The sequence below is a fragment of the Hyla sarda genome, chromosome 8 (genome assembly GCF_029499605.1).
Source record: "Hyla sarda isolate aHylSar1 chromosome 8, aHylSar1.hap1, whole genome shotgun sequence".
In the NCBI taxonomy this organism is placed as follows: domain Eukaryota; kingdom Metazoa; phylum Chordata; class Amphibia; order Anura; family Hylidae; genus Hyla; species Hyla sarda.
The window spans coordinates 112679437-112694694 of NC_079196.1; the positions used below are offsets into that span (position 1 = coordinate 112679437).

Below are 15258 nucleotides of genomic sequence, written 5' to 3' on the forward strand. Positions count from 1 at the left end.
CTCATGGCGGATTTCCCATCCATCAATGGATGGTAAATTTTGTTTTTATCATTCACTGACCACAGAAACCAATGCATGGTCAAGCAACAGCAATGACACACCCTTGTGTATAGGCATGAGACCCTCATGTCATTTAACAGGATTCAGCACCACCCACAAGACAGCTACCTGTCATGTCATGTCAAACCTGCACAGGTGTGCTAGATTATTATTATTTAGTTTTATTTTATTTTTTTACACCAATCAGTGTGCAAACATGGTCATTAAAACGCTAAATGAATAGACGTTCATAAACCAGTCAGTGCAACTCATCATTTTGGTCTCCAATTCTCAAACTCAAATTCTCACCCACGGAGGATTAAATGAGAATCTTTCTTGTTTAACACTGGAATGGGGTGGTGCACTGTTCACTACCCGAAGATACTGCCACATCGGGTCAATGCATAGGGCGACAGAAGCAAGCTTCCAAATCAGCTCCCTTTCTCAAAAATCCATTTAATTTATGGTCCCCAGATAGGGAACGTATGTATCAGTATGTGCTCACAAGTCACCCAAGTGCAAGTATTCACACAAAAAAAAAACGTGCCTCAGGATGCGATCTGTCGCAAGATCCTTTCTTTTTTTACACTTGATCTAAGCCAAAAGGCCTAGAGGGGATAACCGGGAAAGGGGTGGACCCAACCATGTCCCCTTCATGAGCACTCACATTACTCATAGGAATGGAAGGAAGGCTGGCAGCCAACCAGCCTCCCATACACTTTCTGGGTGGGTGGCAGTCAGCCACCCATACATACATACAGCACAGGCTAAACCCACATCATCACTTAAAAAAAGGACAGGCGACCATTGCACTCTGATGGAGCATTTAGCAATGCAATCCATAGCCTGGCTTTTGCCTGAACCCCCATCACTCCTCCTCTTGCATATAAGACAATATTTCAGATCTGCATATGAAAACAACACGCCTACCTTTGTTGCACATAGCTGCCTGCCTGTCTCTAGTTACCCCACTGGCTGTAGCTGCGTCCCTTCCGACATGGAATAACACCAACTGTAACGATAAACTGAAAATTAACAGTATAAACCTGCATCATTTTGGACTCTGGTATTTGCTGAATCCGGGTGACCTGACAATCGATGGTGGTGCCGCTGGTGATTCTGGCCTTCTTGGAATCTGTTGGGCCTATGTGTTAGCTCACACATCACTTGGGTATCCATGGTAACTACCACAACATGGTCATCTGCAGTTTACATCTAGCCCGTGGCATTGAATGGCATTTTAAAAGTGCTAAGGGTCCTGGTGCAATAATCCTCCCATGAGGATCAGCCTCAACGGCTTTGTAGATTGCACTCATGTCAGCAACTCCATATACATTTTTTTTTCTTCATGCTTCTTTCTTCATCCTTTTTTCTTTCTGTCATTCAGACTTTCATTCATTCGATCTCTCTCACTCACTTGCTTTAACTCATTTGTTCTCACTCACTCACTCACTCAATCACTCACTCACTCATTCACTCTCACTCACTCTCACTCTCTCACTCACTCGCTCACTAAGTCAGTCTCTCTCTCTCTCTCTTTTTCTTTTTATATATATTTTTTTCCGTCTTCTTCTTCTTCTTCTTCTTCTTCTTCTTCTTCAGACCCTGTCATAGCACTAATGCCTTTCCAATACCACCAGCAGATGGAGACACTCCATTGCAACATTGGTTGTGAGCAGCAGTTTCTAAAAACAAATGCCTCATGGCGGATTTCCCATCCATCAATGGATGGTAAATTTTGTTTTTATCATTCACTGACCACAGAAACCAATGCATGGTCAAGCAACAGCAATGACACACCCTTGTGTATAGGCATGAGACCCTCATGTCATTTAACAGGATTCAGCACCACCCACAAGACAGCTACCTGTCATGTCATGTCAAACCTGCACAGGTGTGCTAGATTATTATTATTTAGTTTTATTTTATTTTTTTACACCAATCAGTGTGCAAACATGGTCATTAAAACGCTAAATGAATAGACGTTCATAAACCAGTCAGTGCAACTCATCATTTTGGTCTCCAATTCTCAAACTCAAATTCTCACCCACGGAGGATTAAATGAGAATCTTTCTTGTTTAACACTGGAATGGGGTGGTGCACTGTTCACTACCCGAAGATACTGCCACATCGGGTCAATGCATAGGGCGACAGAAGCAAGCTTCCAAATCAGCTCCCTTTCTCAAAAATCCATTTAATTTATGGTCCCCAGATAGGGAACGTATGTATCAGTATGTGCTCACAAGTCACCCAAGTGCAAGTATTCACACAAAAAAAAAACGTGCCTCAGGATGCGATCTGTCGCAAGATCCTTTCTTTTTTTACACTTGATCTAAGCCAAAAGGCCTAGAGGGGATAACCGGGAAAGGGGTGGACCCAACCATGTCCCCTTCATGAGCACTCACATTACTCATAGGAATGGAAGGAAGGCTGGCAGCCAACCAGCCTCCCATACACTTTCTGGGTGGGTGGCAGTCAGCCACCCATACATACATACAGCACAGGCTAAACCCACATCATCACTTAAAAAAAGGACAGGCGACCATTGCACTCTGATGGAGCATTTAGCAATGCAATCCATAGCCTGGCTTTTGCCTGAACCCCCATCACTCCTCCTCTTGCATATAAGACAATATTTCAGATCTGCATATGAAAACAACACGCCTACCTTTGTTGCACATAGCTGCCTGCCTGTCTCTAGTTACCCCACTGGCTGTAGCTGCGTCCCTTCCGACATGGAATAACACCAACTGTAACGATAAACTGAAAATTAACAGTATAAACCTGCATCATTTTGGACTCTGGTATTTGCTGAATCCGGGTGACCTGACAATCGATGGTGGTGCCGCTGGTGATTCTGGCCTTCTTGGAATCTGTTGGGCCTATGTGTTAGCTCACACATCACTTGGGTATCCATGGTAACTACCACAACATGGTCATCTGCAGTTTACATCTAGCCCGTGGCATTGAATGGCATTTTAAAAGTGCTAAGGGTCCTGGTGCAATAATCCTCCCATGAGGATCAGCCTCAACGGCTTTGTAGATTGCACTCATGTCAGCAACTCCATATACATTTTTTTTTCTTCATGCTTCTTTCTTCATCCTTTTTTCTTTCTGTCATTCAGACTTTCATTCATTCGATCTCTCTCACTCACTTGCTTTAACTCATTTGTTCTCACTCACTCACTCACTCACTCAATCACTCACTCACTCATTCACTCTCACTCACTCTCACTCTCTCACTCACTCGCTCACTAAGTCAGTCTCTCTCTCTCTCTCTCTTTTTCTTTTTATATATATTTTTTTCCGTCTTCTTCTTCTTCTTCTTCTTCTTCTTCTTCTTCTTCTTCAGACCCTGTCATAGCACTAATGCCTTTCCAATACCACCAGCAGATGGAGACACTCCATTGCAACATTGGTTGTGAGCAGCAGTTTCTAAAAACAAATGCCTCATGGCGGATTTCCCATCCATCAATGGATGGTAAATTTTGTTTTTATCATTCACTGACCACAGAAACCAATGCATGGTCAAGCAACAGCAATGACACACCCTTGTGTATAGGCATGAGACCCTCATGTCATTTAACAGGATTCAGCACCACCCACAAGACAGCTACCTGTCATGTCATGTCAAACCTGCACAGGTGTGCTAGATTATTATTATTTAGTTTTATTTTATTTTTTTACACCAATCAGTGTGCAAACATGGTCATTAAAACGCTAAATGAATAGACGTTCATAAACCAGTCAGTGCAACTCATCATTTTGGTCTCCAATTCTCAAACTCAAATTCTCACCCACGGAGGATTAAATGAGAATCTTTCTTGTTTAACACTGGAATGGGGTGGTGCACTGTTCACTACCCGAAGATACTGCCACATCGGGTCAATGCATAGGGCGACAGAAGCAAGCTTCCAAATCAGCTCCCTTTCTCAAAAATCCATTTAATTTATGGTCCCCAGATAGGGAAAGTATGTATCAGTATGTGCTCACAAGTCACCCAAGTGCAAGTATTCACACAAAAAAAAACGTGCCTCAGGATGCGATCTGTCGCAAGATCCTTTCTTTTTTTACACTTGATCTAAGCCAAAAGGCCTAGAGGGGATAACCGGGAAAGGGGTGGACCCAACCATGTCCCCTTCATGAGCACTCACATTACTCATAGGAATGGAAGGAAGGCTGGCAGCCAACCAGCCTCCCATACACTTTCTGGGTGGGTGGCAGTCAGCCACCCATACATACATACAGCACAGGCTAAACCCACATCATCACTTAAAAAAAGGACAGGCGACCATTGCACTCTGATGGAGCATTTAGCAATGCAATCCATAGCCTGGCTTTTGCCTGAACCCCCATCACTCCTCCTCTTGCATATAAGACAATATTTCAGATCTGCATATGAAAACAACACGCCTACCTTTGTTGCACATAGCTGCCTGCCTGTCTCTAGTTACCCCACTGGCTGTAGCTGCGTCCCTTCCGACATGGAATAACACCAACTGTAACGATAAACTGAAAATTAACAGTATAAACCTGCATCATTTTGGACTCTGGTATTTGCTGAATCCGGGTGACCTGACAATCGATGGTGGTGCCGCTGGTGATTCTGGCCTTCTTGGAATCTGTTGGGCCTATGTGTTAGCTCACACATCACTTGGGTATCCATGGTAACTACCACAACATGGTCATCTGCAGTTTACATCTAGCCCGTGGCATTGAATGGCATTTTAAAAGTGCTAAGGGTCCTGGTGCAATAATCCTCCCATGAGGATCAGCCTCAACGGCTTTGTAGATTGCACTCATGTCAGCAACTCCATATACATTTTTTTTTCTTCATGCTTCTTTCTTCATCCTTTTTTCTTTCTGTCATTCAGACTTTCATTCATTCGATCTCTCTCACTCACTTGCTTTAACTCATTTGTTCTCACTCACTCACTCACTCACTCAATCACTCACTCACTCATTCACTCTCACTCACTCTCACTCTCTCACTCACTCGCTCACTAAGTCAGTCTCTCTCTCTCTCTCTCTTTTTCTTTTTATATATATTTTTTTCCGTCTTCTTCTTCTTCTTCTTCTTCTTCTTCTTCTTCAGACCCTGTCATAGCACTAATGCCTTTCCAATACCACCAGCAGATGGAGACACTCCATTGCAACATTGGTTGTGAGCAGCAGTTTCTAAAAACAAATGCCTCATGGCGGATTTCCCATCCATCAATGGATGGTAAATTTTGTTTTTATCATTCACTGACCACAGAAACCAATGCATGGTCAAGCAACAGCAATGACACACCCTTGTGTATAGGCATGAGACCCTCATGTCATTTAACAGGATTCAGCACCACCCACAAGACAGCTACCTGTCATGTCATGTCAAACCTGCACAGGTGTGCTAGATTATTATTATTTAGTTTTATTTTATTTTTTTACACCAATCAGTGTGCAAACATGGTCATTAAAACGCTAAATGAATAGACGTTCATAAACCAGTCAGTGCAACTCATCATTTTGGTCTCCAATTCTCAAACTCAAATTCTCACCCACGGAGGATTAAATGAGAATCTTTCTTGTTTAACACTGGAATGGGGTGGTGCACTGTTCACTACCCGAAGATACTGCCACATCGGGTCAATGCATAGGGCGACAGAAGCAAGCTTCCAAATCAGCTCCCTTTCTCAAAAATCCATTTAATTTATGGTCCCCAGATAGGGAACGTATGTATCAGTATGTGCTCACAAGTCACCCAAGTGCAAGTATTCACACAAAAAAAAAACGTGCCTCAGGATGCGATCTGTCGCAAGATCCTTTCTTTTTTTACACTTGATCTAAGCCAAAAGGCCTAGAGGGGATAACCGGGAAAGGGGTGGACCCAACCATGTCCCCTTCATGAGCACTCACATTACTCATAGGAATGGAAGGAAGGCTGGCAGCCAACCAGCCTCCCATACACTTTCTGGGTGGGTGGCAGTCAGCCACCCATACATACATACAGCACAGGCTAAACCCACATCATCACTTAAAAAAAGGACAGGCGACCATTGCACTCTGATGGAGCATTTAGCAATGCAATCCATAGCCTGGCTTTTGCCTGAACCCCCATCACTCCTCCTCTTGCATATAAGACAATATTTCAGATCTGCATATGAAAACAACACGCCTACCTTTGTTGCACATAGCTGCCTGCCTGTCTCTAGTTACCCCACTGGCTGTAGCTGCGTCCCTTCCGACATGGAATAACACCAACTGTAACGATAAACTGAAAATTAACAGTATAAACCTGCATCATTTTGGACTCTGGTATTTGCTGAATCCGAGTGACCTGACAATCGATGGTGGTGCCGCTGGTGATTCTGGCCTTCTTGGAATCTGTTGGGCCTATGTGTTAGCTCACACATCACTTGGGTATCCATGGTAACTACCACAACATGGTCATCTGCAGTTTACATCTAGCCCGTGGCATTGAATGGCATTTTAAAAGTGCTAAGGGTCCTGGTGCAATAATCCTCCCATGAGGATCAGCCTCAACGGCTTTGTAGATTGCACTCATGTCAGCAACTCCATATACATTTTTTTTTCTTCATGCTTCTTTCTTCATCCTTTTTTCTTTCTGTCATTCAGACTTTCATTCATTCGATCTCTCTCACTCACTTGCTTTAACTCATTTGTTCTCACTCACTCACTCACTCACTCAATCACTCACTCACTCATTCACTCTCACTCACTCTCACTCTCTCACTCACTCGCTCACTAAGTCAGTCTCTCTCTCTCTCTCTCTTTTTCTTTTTATATATATTTTTTTCCGTCTTCTTCTTCTTCTTCTTCTTCTTCTTCTTCTTCAGACCCTGTCATAGCACTAATGCCTTTCCAATACCACCAGCAGATGGAGACACTCCATTGCAACATTGGTTGTGAGCAGCAGTTTCTAAAAACAAATGCCTCATGGCGGATTTCCCATCCATCAATGGATGGTAAATTTTGTTTTTATCATTCACTGACCACAGAAACCAATGCATGGTCAAGCAACAGCAATGACACACCCTTGTGTATAGGCATGAGACCCTCATGTCATTTAACAGGATTCAGCACCACCCACAAGACAGCTACCTGTCATGTCATGTCAAACCTGCACAGGTGTGCTAGATTATTATTATTTAGTTTTATTTTATTTTTTTACACCAATCAGTGTGCAAACATGGTCATTAAAACGCTAAATGAATAGACGTTCATAAACCAGTCAGTGCAACTCATCATTTTGGTCTCCAATTCTCAAACTCAAATTCTCACCCACGGAGGATTAAATGAGAATCTTTCTTGTTTAACACTGGAATGGGGTGGTGCACTGTTCACTACCCGAAGATACTGCCACATCGGGTCAATGCATAGGGCGACAGAAGCAAGCTTCCAAATCAGCTCCCTTTCTCAAAAATCCATTTAATTTATGGTCCCCAGATAGGGAACGTATGTATCAGTATGTGCTCACAAGTCACCCAAGTGCAAGTATTCACACAAAAAAAAACGTGCCTCAGGATGCGATCTGTCGCAAGATCCTTTCTTTTTTTACACTTGATCTAAGCCAAAAGGCCTAGAGGGGATAACCGGGAAAGGGGTGGACCCAACCATGTCCCCTTCATGAGCACTCACATTACTCATAGGAATGGAAGGAAGGCTGGCAGCCAACCAGCCTCCCATACACTTTCTGGGTGGGTGGCAGTCAGCCACCCATACATACATACAGCACAGGCTAAACCCACATCATCACTTAAAAAAAGGACAGGCGACCATTGCACTCTGATGGAGCATTTAGCAATGCAATCCATAGCCTGGCTTTTGCCTGAACCCCCATCACTCCTCCTCTTGCATATAAGACAATATTTCAGATCTGCATATGAAAACAACACGCCTACCTTTGTTGCACATAGCTGCCTGCCTGTCTCTAGTTACCCCACTGGCTGTAGCTGCGTCCCTTCCGACATGGAATAACACCAACTGTAACGATAAACTGAAAATTAACAGTATAAACCTGCATCATTTTGGACTCTGGTATTTGCTGAATCCGGGTGACCTGACAATCGATGGTGGTGCCGCTGGTGATTCTGGCCTTCTTGGAATCTGTTGGGCCTATGTGTTAGCTCACACATCACTTGGGTATCCATGGTAACTACCACAACATGGTCATCTGCAGTTTACATCTAGCCCGTGGCATTGAATGGCATTTTAAAAGTGCTAAGGGTCCTGGTGCAATAATCCTCCCATGAGGATCAGCCTCAACGGCTTTGTAGATTGCACTCATGTCAGCAACTCCATATACATTTTTTTTTCTTCATGCTTCTTTCTTCATCCTTTTTTCTTTCTGTCATTCAGACTTTCATTCATTCGATCTCTCTCACTCACTTGCTTTAACTCATTTGTTCTCACTCACTCACTCACTCACTCACTCAATCACTCACTCACTCATTCACTCTCACTCACTCTCACTCTCTCACTCACTCGCTCACTAAGTCAGTCTCTCTCTCTCTCTCTCTTTTTCTTTTTATATATATTTTTTTCCGTCTTCTTCTTCTTCTTCTTCTTCTTCTTCTTCTTCTTCTTCAGACCCTGTCATAGCACTAATGCCTTTCCAATACCACCAGCAGATGGAGACACTCCATTGCAACATTGGTTGTGAGCAGCAGTTTCTAAAAACAAATGCCTCATGGCGGATTTCCCATCCATCAATGGATGGTAAATTTTGTTTTTATCATTCACTGACCACAGAAACCAATGCATGGTCAAGCAACAGCAATGACACACCCTTGTGTATAGGCATGAGACCCTCATGTCATTTAACAGGATTCAGCACCACCCACAAGACAGCTACCTGTCATGTCATGTCAAACCTGCACAGGTGTGCTAGATTATTATTATTTAGTTTTATTTTATTTTTTTACACCAATCAGTGTGCAAACATGGTCATTAAAACGCTAAATGAATAGACGTTCATAAACCAGTCAGTGCAACTCATCATTTTGGTCTCCAATTCTCAAACTCAAATTCTCACCCACGGAGGATTAAATGAGAATCTTTCTTGTTTAACACTGGAATGGGGTGGTGCACTGTTCACTACCCGAAGATACTGCCACATCGGGTCAATGCATAGGGCGACAGAAGCAAGCTTCCAAATCAGCTCCCTTTCTCAAAAATCCATTTAATTTATGGTCCCCAGATAGGGAACGCATGTATCAGTATGTGCTCACAAGTCACCCAAGTGCAAGTATTCACACAAAAAAAAAACGTGCCTCAGGATGCGATCTGTCGCAAGATCCTTTCTTTTTTTACACTTGATCTAAGCCAAAAGGCCTAGAGGGGATAACCGGGAAAGGGGTGGACCCAACCATGTCCCCTTCATGAGCACTCACATTACTCATAGGAATGGAAGGAAGGCTGGCAGCCAACCAGCCTCCCATACACTTTCTGGGTGGGTGGCAGTCAGCCACCCATACATACATACAGCACAGGCTAAACCCACATCATCACTTAAAAAAAGGACAGGCGACCATTGCACTCTGATGGAGCATTTAGCAATGCAATCCATAGCCTGGCTTTTGCCTGAACCCCCATCACTCCTCCTCTTGCATATAAGACAATATTTCAGATCTGCATATGAAAACAACACGCCTACCTTTGTTGCACATAGCTGCCTGCCTGTCTCTAGTTACCCCACTGGCTGTAGCTGCGTCCCTTCCGACATGGAATAACACCAACTGTAACGATAAACTGAAAATTAACAGTATAAACCTGCATCATTTTGGACTCTGGTATTTGCTGAATCCGGGTGACCTGACAATCGATGGTGGTGCCGCTGGTGATTCTGGCCTTCTTGGAATCTGTTGGGCCTATGTGTTAGCTCACACATCACTTGGGTATCCATGGTAACTACCACAACATGGTCATCTGCAGTTTACATCTAGCCCGTGGCATTGAATGGCATTTTAAAAGTGCTAAGGGTCCTGGTGCAATAATCCTCCCATGAGGATCAGCCTCAACGGCTTTGTAGATTGCACTCATGTCAGCAACTCCATATACATTTTTTTTTCTTCATGCTTCTTTCTTCATCCTTTTTTCTTTCTGTCATTCAGACTTTCATTCATTCGATCTCTCTCACTCACTTGCTTTAACTCATTTGTTCTCACTCACTCACTCACTCACTCAATCACTCACTCACTCATTCACTCTCACTCACTCTCACTCTCTCACTCACTCGCTCACTAAGTCAGTCTCTCTCTCTCTCTTTTTCTTTTTATATATATTTTTTTCCGTCTTCTTCTTCTTCTTCTTCTTCTTCTTCTTCTTCTTCTTCAGACCCTGTCATAGCACTAATGCCTTTCCAATACCACCAGCAGATGGAGACACTCCATTGCAACATTGGTTGTGAGCAGCAGTTTCTAAAAACAAATGCCTCATGGCGGATTTCCCATCCATCAATGGATGGTAAATTTTGTTTTTATCATTCACTGACCACAGAAACCAATGCATGGTCAAGCAACAGCAATGACACACCCTTGTGTATAGGCATGAGACCCTCATGTCATTTAACAGGATTCAGCACCACCCACAAGACAGCTACCTGTCATGTCATGTCAAACCTGCACAGGTGTGCTAGATTATTATTATTTAGTTTTATTTTATTTTTTTACACCAATCAGTGTGCAAACATGGTCATTAAAACGCTAAATGAATAGACGTTCATAAACCAGTCAGTGCAACTCATCATTTTGGTCTCCAATTCTCAAACTCAAATTCTCACCCACGGAGGATTAAATGAGAATCTTTCTTGTTTAACACTGGAATGGGGTGGTGCACTGTTCACTACCCGAAGATACTGCCACATCGGGTCAATGCATAGGGCGACAGAAGCAAGCTTCCAAATCAGCTCCCTTTCTCAAAAATCCATTTAATTTATGGTCCCCAGATAGGGAACGTATGTATCAGTATGTGCTCACAAGTCACCCAAGTGCAAGTATTCACACAAAAAAAAAACGTGCCTCAGGATGCGATCTGTCGCAAGATCCTTTCTTTTTTTACACTTGATCTAAGCCAAAAGGCCTAGAGGGGATAACCGGGAAAGGGGTGGACCCAACCATGTCCCCTTCATGAGCACTCACATTACTCATAGGAATGGAAGGAAGGCTGGCAGCCAACCAGCCTCCCATACACTTTCTGGGTGGGTGGCAGTCAGCCACCCATACATACATACAGCACAGGCTAAACCCACATCATCACTTAAAAAAAGGACAGGCGACCATTGCACTCTGATGGAGCATTTAGCAATGCAATCCATAGCCTGGCTTTTGCCTGAACCCCCATCACTCCTCCTCTTGCATATAAGACAATATTTCAGATCTGCATATGAAAACAACACGCCTACCTTTGTTGCACATAGCTGCCTGCCTGTCTCTAGTTACCCCACTGGCTGTAGCTGCGTCCCTTCCGACATGGAATAACACCAACTGTAACGATAAACTGAAAATTAACAGTATAAACCTGCATCATTTTGGACTCTGGTATTTGCTGAATCCGGGTGACCTGACAATCGATGGTGGTGCCGCTGGTGATTCTGGCCTTCTTGGAATCTGTTGGGCCTATGTGTTAGCTCACACATCACTTGGGTATCCATGGTAACTACCACAACATGGTCATCTGCAGTTTACATCTAGCCCGTGGCATTGAATGGCATTTTAAAAGTGCTAAGGGTCCTGGTGCAATAATCCTCCCATGAGGATCAGCCTCAACGGCTTTGTAGATTGCACTCATGTCAGCAACTCCATATACATTTTTTTTTCTTCATGCTTCTTTCTTCATCCTTTTTTCTTTCTGTCATTCAGACTTTCATTCATTCGATCTCTCTCACTCACTTGCTTTAACTCATTTGTTCTCACTCACTCACTCACTCAATCACTCACTCACTCATTCACTCTCACTCACTCTCACTCTCTCACTCACTCGCTCACTAAGTCAGTCTCTCTCTCTCTCTCTCTTTTTCTTTTTATATATATTTTTTTCCGTCTTCTTCTTCTTCTTCTTCTTCTTCTTCTTCTTCAGACCCTGTCATAGCACTAATGCCTTTCCAATACCACCAGCAGATGGAGACACTCCATTGCAACATTGGTTGTGAGCAGCAGTTTCTAAAAACAAATGCCTCATGGCGGATTTCCCATCCATCAATGGATGGTAAATTTTGTTTTTATCATTCACTGACCACAGAAACCAATGCATGGTCAAGCAACAGCAATGACACACCCTTGTGTATAGGCATGAGACCCTCATGTCATTTAACAGGATTCAGCACCACCCACAAGACAGCTACCTGTCATGTCATGTCAAACCTGCACAGGTGTGCTAGATTATTATTATTTAGTTTTATTTTATTTTTTTACACCAATCAGTGTGCAAACATGGTCATTAAAACGCTAAATGAATAGACGTTCATAAACCAGTCAGTGCAACTCATCATTTTGGTCTCCAATTCTCAAACTCAAATTCTCACCCACGGAGGATTAAATGAGAATCTTTCTTGTTTAACACTGGAATGGGGTGGTGCACTGTTCACTACCCGAAGATACTGCCACATCGGGTCAATGCATAGGGCGACAGAAGCAAGCTTCCAAATCAGCTCCCTTTCTCAAAAATCCATTTAATTTATGGTCCCCAGATAGGGAACGTATGTATCAGTATGTGCTCACAAGTCACCCAAGTGCAAGTATTCACACAAAAAAAAACGTGCCTCAGGATGCGATCTGTCGCAAGATCCTTTCTTTTTTTACACTTGATCTAAGCCAAAAGGCCTAGAGGGGATAACCGGGAAAGGGGTGGACCCAACCATGTCCCCTTCATGAGCACTCACATTACTCATAGGAATGGAAGGAAGGCTGGCAGCCAACCAGCCTCCCATACACTTTCTGGGTGGGTGGCAGTCAGCCACCCATACATACATACAGCACAGGCTAAACCCACATCATCACTTAAAAAAAGGACAGGCGACCATTGCACTCTGATGGAGCATTTAGCAATGCAATCCATAGCCTGGCTCTTGCATATAAGACAATATTTCAGATCTGCATATGAAAACAACACGCCTACCTTTGTTGCACATAGCTGCCTGCCTGTCTCTAGTTACCCCACTGGCTGTAGCTGCGTCCCTTCCGACATGGAATAACACCAACTGTAACGATAAACTGAAAATTAACAGTATAAACCTGCATCATTTTGGACTCTGGTATTTGCTGAATCCGGTTGACCTGACAATCGATGGTGGTGCCGCTGGTGATTCTGGCCTTCTTGGAATCTGTTGGGCCTATGTGTTAGCTCACACATCACTTGGGTATCCATGGTAACTACCACAACATGGTCATCTGCAGTTTACATCTAGCCCGTGGCATTGAATGGCATTTTAAAAGTGCTAAGGGTCCTGGTGCAATAATCCTCCCATGAGGATCAGCCTCAACGGCTTTGTAGATTGCACTCATGTCAGCAACTCCATATACATTTTTTTTTCTTCATGCTTCTTTCTTCATCCTTTTTTCTTTCTGTCATTCAGACTTTCATTCATTCGATCTCTCTCACTCACTTGCTTTAACTCATTTGTTCTCACTCACTCACTCACTCACTCAATCACTCACTCACTCATTCACTCTCACTCACTCTCACTCTCTCACTCACTCGCTCACTAAGTCAGTCTCTCTCTCTCTCTCTCTTTTTCTTTTTATATATATTTTTTTCCGTCTTCTTCTTCTTCTTCTTCTTCTTCAGACCCTGTCATAGCACTAATGCCTTTCCAATACCACCAGCAGATGGAGACACTCCATTGCAACATTGGTTGTGAGCAGCAGTTTCTAAAAACAAATGCCTCATGGCGGATTTCCCATCCATCAATGGATGGTAAATTTTGTTTTTATCATTCACTGACCACAGAAACCAATGCATGGTCAAGCAACAGCAATGACACACCCTTGTGTATAGGCATGAGACCCTCATGTCATTTAACAGGATTCAGCACCACCCACAAGACAGCTACCTGTCATGTCATGTCAAACCTGCACAGGTGTGCTAGATTATTATTATTTAGTTTTATTTTATTTTTTTACACCAATCAGTGTGCAAACATGGTCATTAAAACGCTAAATGAATAGACGTTCATAAACCAGTCAGTGCAACTCATCATTTTGGTCTCCAATTCTCAAACTCAAATTCTCACCCACGGAGGATTAAATGAGAATCTTTCTTGTTTAACACTGGAATGGGGTGGTGCACTGTTCACTACCCGAAGATACTGCCACATCGGGTCAATGCATAGGGCGACAGAAGCAAGCTTCCAAATCAGCTCCCTTTCTCAAAAATCCATTTAATTTATGGTCCCCAGATAGGGAACGTATGTATCAGTATGTGCTCACAAGTCACCCAAGTGCAAGTATTCACACAAAAAAAACCGTGCCTCAGGATGCGATCTGTCGCAAGATCCTTTCTTTTTTTACACTTGATCTAAGCCAAAAGGCCTAGAGGGGATAACCGGGAAAGGGGTGGACCCAACCATGTCCCCTTCATGAGCACTCACATTACTCATAGGAATGGAAGGAAGGCTGGCAGCCAACCAGCCTCCCATACACTTTCTGGGTGGGTGGCAGTCAGCCACCCATACATACATACAGCACAGGCTAAACCCACATCATCACTTAAAAAAAGGACAGGCGACCATTGCACTCTGATGGAGCATTTAGCAATGCAATCCATAGCCTGGCTTTTGCCTGAACCCCCATCACTCCTCCTCTTGCATATAAGACAATATTTCAGATCTGCATATGAAAACAACACGCCTACCTTTGTTGCACATAGCTGCCTGCCTGTCTCTAGTTACCCCACTGGCTGTAGCTGCGTCCCTTCCGACATGGAATAACACCAACTGTAACGATAAACTGAAAATTAACAGTATAAACCTGCATCATTTTGGACTCTGGTATTTGCTGAATCCGGGTGACCTGACAATCGATGGTGGTGCCGCTGGTGATTCTGGCCTTCTTGGAATCTGTTGGGCCTATGTGTTAGCTCACACATCACTTGGGTATCCATGGTAACTACCACAACATGGTCATCTGCAGTTTACATCTAGCCCGTGGCATTGAATGGCATTTTAAAAGTGCTAAGGGTCCTGGTGCAATAATCCTCCCATGAGGATCAGCCTCAACGGCT

General features: G+C 43.4%; 9 pseudogenes; all 9 read right to left on the reverse strand.

Annotated features, from left to right (window-relative positions):
- Positions 1-393: 393 nt before the first annotated feature.
- LOC130287871 (U2 spliceosomal RNA) lies at positions 394-658 on the reverse strand (annotated as a pseudogene).
- A 1473-nt stretch (positions 659-2131) lies between these two features.
- Positions 2132-2396, reverse strand: LOC130287872 (U2 spliceosomal RNA; annotated as a pseudogene).
- A 1485-nt stretch (positions 2397-3881) lies between these two features.
- LOC130289297 (U2 spliceosomal RNA) lies at positions 3882-4145 on the reverse strand (annotated as a pseudogene).
- A 1479-nt stretch (positions 4146-5624) lies between these two features.
- On the reverse strand, positions 5625-5889 carry LOC130287873 (U2 spliceosomal RNA; annotated as a pseudogene).
- A 1479-nt stretch (positions 5890-7368) lies between these two features.
- LOC130285934 (U2 spliceosomal RNA) lies at positions 7369-7632 on the reverse strand (annotated as a pseudogene).
- A 1489-nt stretch (positions 7633-9121) lies between these two features.
- Positions 9122-9386, reverse strand: LOC130288659 (U2 spliceosomal RNA; annotated as a pseudogene).
- Positions 9387-10867: 1481 nt separating this feature from the next.
- Positions 10868-11132, reverse strand: LOC130287874 (U2 spliceosomal RNA; annotated as a pseudogene).
- Positions 11133-12607: 1475 nt separating this feature from the next.
- Positions 12608-12871, reverse strand: LOC130285936 (U2 spliceosomal RNA; annotated as a pseudogene).
- Positions 12872-14314: 1443 nt separating this feature from the next.
- Positions 14315-14578, reverse strand: LOC130287694 (U2 spliceosomal RNA; annotated as a pseudogene).
- Positions 14579-15258: the final 680 nt, after the last annotated feature.